This window comes from Nerophis ophidion, linkage group LG11 (assembly GCF_033978795.1).
Source record: "Nerophis ophidion isolate RoL-2023_Sa linkage group LG11, RoL_Noph_v1.0, whole genome shotgun sequence".
NCBI classification, from domain to species: Eukaryota; Metazoa; Chordata; class Actinopteri; order Syngnathiformes; family Syngnathidae; genus Nerophis; species Nerophis ophidion.
Window position 1 is genome coordinate 36,834,628 of NC_084621.1, and position 7,362 is coordinate 36,841,989.

The following is a 7,362-nucleotide window of genomic DNA, read 5'->3' on the forward strand; positions in this document are numbered from 1 at the left end:
AATCTGCCGCCAGACCCCGATCGAATATGCCGGAGTGTCTGCACATTTTACCGGCGGTGCGAAGGCAGACATGGCACAGAGATGTATGGATAACCTGCAGATGCATTTCCAATGATAAAGTCAACTAAATCACAAAGGTGAGTTTTGTTGATGTTGACTTATGTGCTAATCAGACATATTTGGTCACGGCATGACTGCCAGCTATTCGATGCTAACATGCTATTTAGGCTAGCTTTATGTACATTTGAAACTATATTTACATCCAGCATTTCCCTCCACCCACATTTAATGCCAAACAAACACTTACCAATCGATGGATTTAAAGGGGGACATTATCACAATTTCAAAAGGGTTAAAAACAATAAAAATCAGTTCCCAGTGGCTTGTTGTATTTTTGGAAGTTTTTTTCAAAATTTTACCGATCTCGGAATATCCCTAAATAAAGCTTTAAAGTGCCTTATTTTCGCTCTCTGCGAAGACACTGGCCATTTCCCTGTGACGTCATACAGTGCTGCCAATGTAAACAAACAATGGGAATAGCACAGCAAGATATAGTGACATTAGCTTGGATTCAAACTCGGATTTCAGCGACTTAAGCGATTCAACGGATTACGCATGTATTGAAACAGATGGTTGGAGTATGAAAGTATTGAAGAAGAAACTGAAGCTATTGAGCGAATAGCTATTGACGCTATTCATAGCCATAGCATGGCCGAATAGCTGCGTTAGCATCGCCGGTAAAATGTGCGGACCAAACGATGAGGACTTTCGTATCTTTTGACACTGGAGCAACTTAAATCCGTAGATTGGTAAGTGTTTTTTTCGCATTAAATGTGGGTGGAAGGAAACGTAATATAGTTGCAAATGCCTCTACAGGTTATCCATACATCTCTGTGCCATGTCTGCTTTAGCACCGCTGGTAAATAGCATGTTAGCATTGATTAGCATAGCATGTTAGCATCGATTAGCTGGCAGTCAACATCAACAAAACTCACCTTTGTGATTTCGTTCACTATCGTTGCAAATGCATTTGCAGGTTATCCATACATCTCTGTGCCATGTCTGCCTTAGCATCGCCAGTAAAATGTGGAGACACTTTCAATGGGGGTCTGGCGACAGACACTTTCGCATCTTCGGGCCAGTGGTGCAACTTGAATCCCTCCCTGTTAGTGTTGTTACACCCTCCGACAACACACCGTCGAGGCATGATGTCTCCAAGGTTCCAAAAAATAGTAAAAAAAACCGGAAAATAACCGAGCTGAGACCCGGTGTTTGTAATGTGTTGAAAATGAAAATGGCGAGTGTGTTACCTCGGCGACGTCACATTCTGACGTCATCGCCTCCAGCGCGATAAACAGAAAGGCGTTTATTCCGCCAAAATTCACCCATTTAGAGTTCGGAAATCGGTTAAAAAAATAGATGGTGTTTTTTCTGCACCATCAAGGTATACATTGATGGTGCAGAAAAAAGTCTGGTGATAATGTTCCCCTTTAAGTTGATCCAGTGTCACTAGATGCGAAACTTCCGATCGTTCGTCTGCACATTATACTGGCGATGCTAAGGCAGACATGGCCGAATAACGTCAATAGCTATTCGCTCAATAGCTTCAGTTTCTTCTTCAATTTCGTTTTCGCTATCTGCCTCCATACTCCAACCATCCGTTTCAATACATGCGTAATCTGTTGAATCGCTTAATCCGAGTCTGAATCCGAGCTAATGCTGCTATATCTTGCTGTGCTATCTGTATTGGCATCACTGGATGACGTCACAGGAAAATGGACGATGGCTTCACAGATAGCGAAAATCAGGCACTTTAAAGCTTTTTTTAGGGATATTCCGGGATGCGTAAAATTTTGAAAAAAATAAAAATAAATAAAATAAGCCACTGGGAACTGATTTTTTATTGGTTTTAACCCTTCTGAAATTGTCATACGAAGGGATGGGAATTTGTGTTCAACCTCATAGGTTCCTCTGTGTTTTTATGACCTGTTTATGAACCAATAGTAAAAATTATTTTTATTTATTTATTTTTTTTTTTTTTTCAATTTCTACTCATTGAAATTTGTAATATTTTCGTTTTCCTCTGTGAGTTTAAATTAAGCGTTTGTGACATCCGCTCTAAGAATAGTTTAATTAAATCTAGGCCAATGACTGTTTTCCTTCCATGCATGTCTAATTCAACCTATGGGGGGAACACAACAACATGTTTCTTTTCTGCACATTTGTTAGCGTTCATATCATATTTAATTCTCAATACATGCATGGATGTGTCTCCGTGCTATTTTGCAACTCAGCGCATCGGAAGGCTGCTTATTGAGGACATACATCCTGTTTTGTATGCATAATTATGTAACTACCTACACTTAACGCAACAGCTTGAGACAGAGGCTGCAGCTAATTGGCCAAACTGAGTGTCAATCATTCCCACTGGCCAATCAGCGCTCGTGGTGGATAAAAAACAATGCAGAAGACACTCACGTTGTTGATGTTATACGCGGACATGGAGACAAGTGTTATATAAAGACGCGAACGCCACATTTACTTCACGATCCGATGCACGCCTGACTGTAAAAACGTGAATTATTTGTTGAATTTAAAAGAAGAAAAAAAAGTCAGAAATGAGAAAATATGAACACGCGTGCAACGTCAAAAACATGCATTAGTATAAGGAAGCCAAACTGTTATTTTAATATCATGCATTAAAAAAGTGATGGTGAATGAAATAAATAAATTAATCACCTGGTGACGTAATCCCACCTTTGTTGTCAGTTTAAAACCATAGTAAAGAAGCGCCTCGGTGCGTCTCTTCTCGCCGCTGCTTGAGCTGCAGTCAAGTACGGAGGATGGCTCCGTCCACCTCTCTCTCTCTCTCGGGGATGCTGGAGAGAGAGCTGCCTGCAGATTGGCTGCTCTCATCCCTCTTGGTCTCGATGGTGTTACTAACGAGCACACTCAGCTCCATTATATCTTTTTTTTTTTTTTACAATTGCATTTCGATGATCATTAAATGCCTGCAGATTGTGAGTCACAGGTTGAAATAATCTGCTGGGTTTATCATAGTCACCCTTCCAAAAGGATGTAGCTCACAGGATTGTTACACAATGTGAGCCTAATAGCTGGACATGGATGGATATTATGTAACCTGGTAGCACCATCATACAACCTGTCAGTCCATTACAGAAGAAATAAAGTACAGTGCGGGATGTGCATGAGGCAAAAATAATTGTCACTTATAAAACATAGTGCGATGGTACCGCAACTTAATAGCTGGCTCTCTGCTAATTGATATTGTTGGAGTTGCAAGCAAAAATTTGAGTTACAAGCATTCCAACAATAGTTGGCGAAGCAAACGTCACCGATTGAATGATCGATTGAAACTTTTATTAGTAGATTGCACAGTTCAGAACATATTTCGTACAACTCACCACTAAATGGTAACACCCTAATACGTTTTTCAACTTGTTTAAGTTAAGGTCCATGTAAATCAATTCCATCCATCCATCCATTTCCTACCGCTTTTTCCCTTTGAGGTCGCGGGGGGCACTGGTGCCTATCTCAGCTGCATTCGGGCGGAAGGCGCTGTACACCCTGGACAAGTCGCCACCTGATCGCAGTGTAAATCAATTAATGGTACGAATATATACTATCAGCATAATACTGTCATCACACAAGTTAATCATCAGAGTATATACATTAAATTATTTACAAACCGGGGGGTGGGATGTGGAGGGGGTTAGGTTTGGTTGGTATCGGCACTTCCGTCATCAACAATTGCATCATCTGAGAAATGGACATTGAAACAGTGTAGTTCTGACTTTGTATGATATGTACAGCGAGCAGTGAACATAGTGAGTTCAGAACAAGAACAAGTATATACATTTGTGAGTAAGTGAACCCTGTTAGTTCCACCCAAGACTTAGCCTTGGACGGACTTTATTGATCCATCCATCCATCCATTTCCTACCGCTTATTCCCTTATTGAGGTCACGGGGGGCGCTGGCGCCTATCTCAGCTACAATCGGGCGGAAGGCGGTTTGTTTTGGTTACCTTGGGTACTAATTGGTTTCACCTGCCACTAATTAGTGTTCAACACATTCACCTGCGGTTGAGCACAAATCAGAGAGCTATTTATTCACATTGCTCGCCACACTTGGGCCGGCTTCTTTATTTGCTGTAGGCAACACGTCACGTGGTGTATTCCGGTTCTTGACTCATGATTCCTGTTCTAAGTTTTGGTACTTTAGCTTCTCGTGCGAACGGCACACTTTAATTTAGCTTCTTTCCGGTTTTTGGTTTAAGCTGTGATTTCCATCTATCCATCCATTTTCTACCGCTGGAGCATTCGGGCGGAAGGCGGAGTACACCTTGGACAAGTCGCCACCTCATCGCAGGGCCAACACAGATAGACAGACAACATTCACACTCACATTCACACACTAGGGCCAATTTAGTGTTGCCGATCAACCTATCCCCATGTGCATGTCTTTGGAGGTGGGAGGAAGCTGGAGTACCCAGAGGGAACCCACGCATTCACGGGGAGAACATGGAAACTCCACACAAAAAGATCCCAAGCCTGGGATTGAACCCAGGACTGCAGGACCTTCGTATTGTGAGGCAGACGCACCAACCCCTCTGCCACCGTGAAGCCCGGCTTTATTGATCCACAAGGGAAATTGTTACACACAGTAGCTCAGTTTCAAAGGATGGAAAGGGTAAGGATGGAAATGATAATGCAGGTATTAAGTAGACTAAAATATACCAGAGTAACAATATAAAATAACATATATGTAATACTTACATATTATATATACGGTATATATAATATACTGATATATGACATTATATTCTATATTCATATGATATATACAATATATATCCATCCATCCATTTCTACTGCTTATGCCCTTTGGGGTCGCGGGGACAAATCCCAATTACAATGTGCAATATTGCAGTATATGTAACAGCTGCAGCAAAAGAAAAAAGAAAAAGGGCAGCATAAAATAAAGAGTAGATCCAGCAGAAAATATGCATTATAAACAAAGCAAGGTAGCTAACACAGAAGCAGTCAGGAAATAAACCTCTGGTAGTATTTCTAGCCTTAGCTTACAGTGAGAGATGGACAAAACTTTGTTGTAGTTTTTTTCTAAGCATGGGAAGGAAAAAAGTGAGTGTGAAGGAGGATAGTGCTGAGAACTGGATATTCTTTGGCCTTAAAAAGAACTTATCAAAAACATAACCAGGTGTGTCGCCAACTTGGCAAAGCAACTGGAGCGTAGCACTATAGTTTGCGCCATACTGAAGCAGAAAAAGTCAATACTGTCAAGCAAAAATTTTAAAATTATATCTAAACGGTGGACATTTATCCATGAAAATACAGAGAAGCCGCTGAAGGTGTTTTTGACGGAGAAGCAGCTCAAAGGAGATATTGTACTGTACCAACATTTATTTTCTGAAAGTTTGTTTTTCTCTCTAAAAGGCATGTAACATGTTCAAATGGTGCTGTGTTGGGGGGCCGAGCACCAGTTGATTTCAATTCATTTCAATGGGAGATGTTGATCTCAGATACAAGTGTTTTAAGTCCCAGAACAAATTCATCTGGGCAGCACGGTGGACCAGGGGTTAGTGCATGTGCCTCACAATACGAAGGTCCTGAGTAGTCCTGAGTTCAATCCTGGGCTGGGATCTTTCTGTGTGGGGTTTGCATGTTCTCCCCGTGACCTTGTGGGTTCCCTCCTGGTACTCCAGCTTCCTCCCACCTCCAAAAACATGCACCTGGGGATAGTTTAATTGGCAACACTAAATTGGCCCTAGTGTGTGAATGTGAGTGTGAATGTTGTCTATCTTTGTTGGTCCTGTGATGAGGTGGCGACTTGTCCAGGGTGTACTCCGTCTTCCGCCCGAATGCAGCTGAGATAGGCTCCAGCACCCCCCACAAACCCAAAAGGGACAAGCAGTAGAAAATGGATGGATGGATGGACTGTTAATTATGCATGCATTACTTTTTGTATGCTATTACTTCTACTTTTATGGCTTATTGTAAAGTGTCTTTGAGTATTTAAAAAAGTGTTTCTCAATTAAATGTGTTTTTAGCGCTGCATACTGAATATGTGCATGCTGAATACGCATGCACATATTCTCGAAAGATCATGCAAATGTCAGGTTCAAGTAGTCGGTTAAACATACTTTTTGTAGTATACGCTACAAAAATTCACCAAAAACGCTTCAGAGTTTTAAGTCCACATAACATAGACAACAGCGCACATACTACTTAGTATGGTAATTGATTGCTACTGTATTCACACCACGTAACAATGAACACATGGCTAATTAATATGGTAATATATTCTCGTGTGGATCGAGACTTCAGTTGGAGAGAGAGAGAGAGAGAGAGGGACAGAGAGAGAGAGAGAGAGAGAGAGAGAGAGAGAGAGAGAGAAATTTTTAAATCATTCAAGTTTATTTCACAGAAAAATAGCAAAGTAGACTTGTCTTGTTAATCGGTGTGACTTTGACTAAAATAATCTTGTTTTGTCACCAGAAAAATGGCTACAGCTAAAGCATCTGGTTTTGTTTCCAGAAAAAATAGTAACATTTCTGTATTTGTTTACAGAAAGATGGCTGAAAATATCGGGTTTTGTTGCCCCATTTAGATTAAAAAAAAAAGTATTTCCATGTCTGTCCTGAGTCCTCCTCCAACTTGTTAGTCGGTTTGCCTTTTGCTAAAATACTCACTTATAGTCACTAGAAAAAAGGCTAAAAATATCTGGTTTTGTTTCCACAATTTGATTTTTTTCTCCCTAAATTTTTTTTTTTTCATGCACACATCTGACTGCGACTCACTGAAAATGACACACAATCCACTTTTATGTCACGAGCCAGCAGTTGGGAACCATTGGTCAACTGTATAACAGTTACTGTAATATTTCCATGTTTGTCCAGAGTGATTGACCACTTTGCAAAAATGAAAAGGAGACGTTACAGTTTACTTCTCAGAAAATGATTCCCTGAACAGACACACAACAGTTGTTCATTTATTCTTCTACTGTGGCTTTATTGTTTTGTGTATATTTTATAGTTTTGTGTATCTGAAATAGGATTAGCCACATTGCCACAAATGGAAATTAAATAATATAAAAGAACCCAGAGATGTAGAGGGTGCTTTATTTTTGGTTTTATTTTTGTAGATGTTAAATTTGCAGATGATTACTGCAATATATATTTCAAAAATATTCATTGCTCTTCCTTTTTGCTTTTACCAGTAGCAGTTTAGAAGTCTGGAGTAAAAAAGTGCACAAGAAGGTCAAATGCATTAGTTAATTTCAGGTGGTTAATCATCAAAGATCCATACAACATAATCTGATA

The 7,362-nt window shown here is 40.2% G+C and overlaps 1 protein-coding gene across 3 annotated transcripts in view; it reads right to left on the reverse strand.

Annotated features, from left to right (window-relative positions):
* Positions 1 to 2,893, reverse strand: part of LOC133562004 (tubulin polymerization-promoting protein) — a 48,271-nt gene extending 45,378 nt beyond the window's left edge. Inside the window, exon 1 of one of the 3 annotated variants that reach the window (XM_061915783.1) lies at positions 2,740 to 2,893. The gene's annotated coding sequence lies outside the window, so the exon portion shown is untranslated. The remainder of the gene's footprint in view (positions 1 to 2,739) is intronic. The other 2 variants (XM_061915784.1, XM_061915785.1) reach the window with 2 other exon arrangements.
* Positions 2,894 to 7,362: the final 4,469 nt, after the last annotated feature.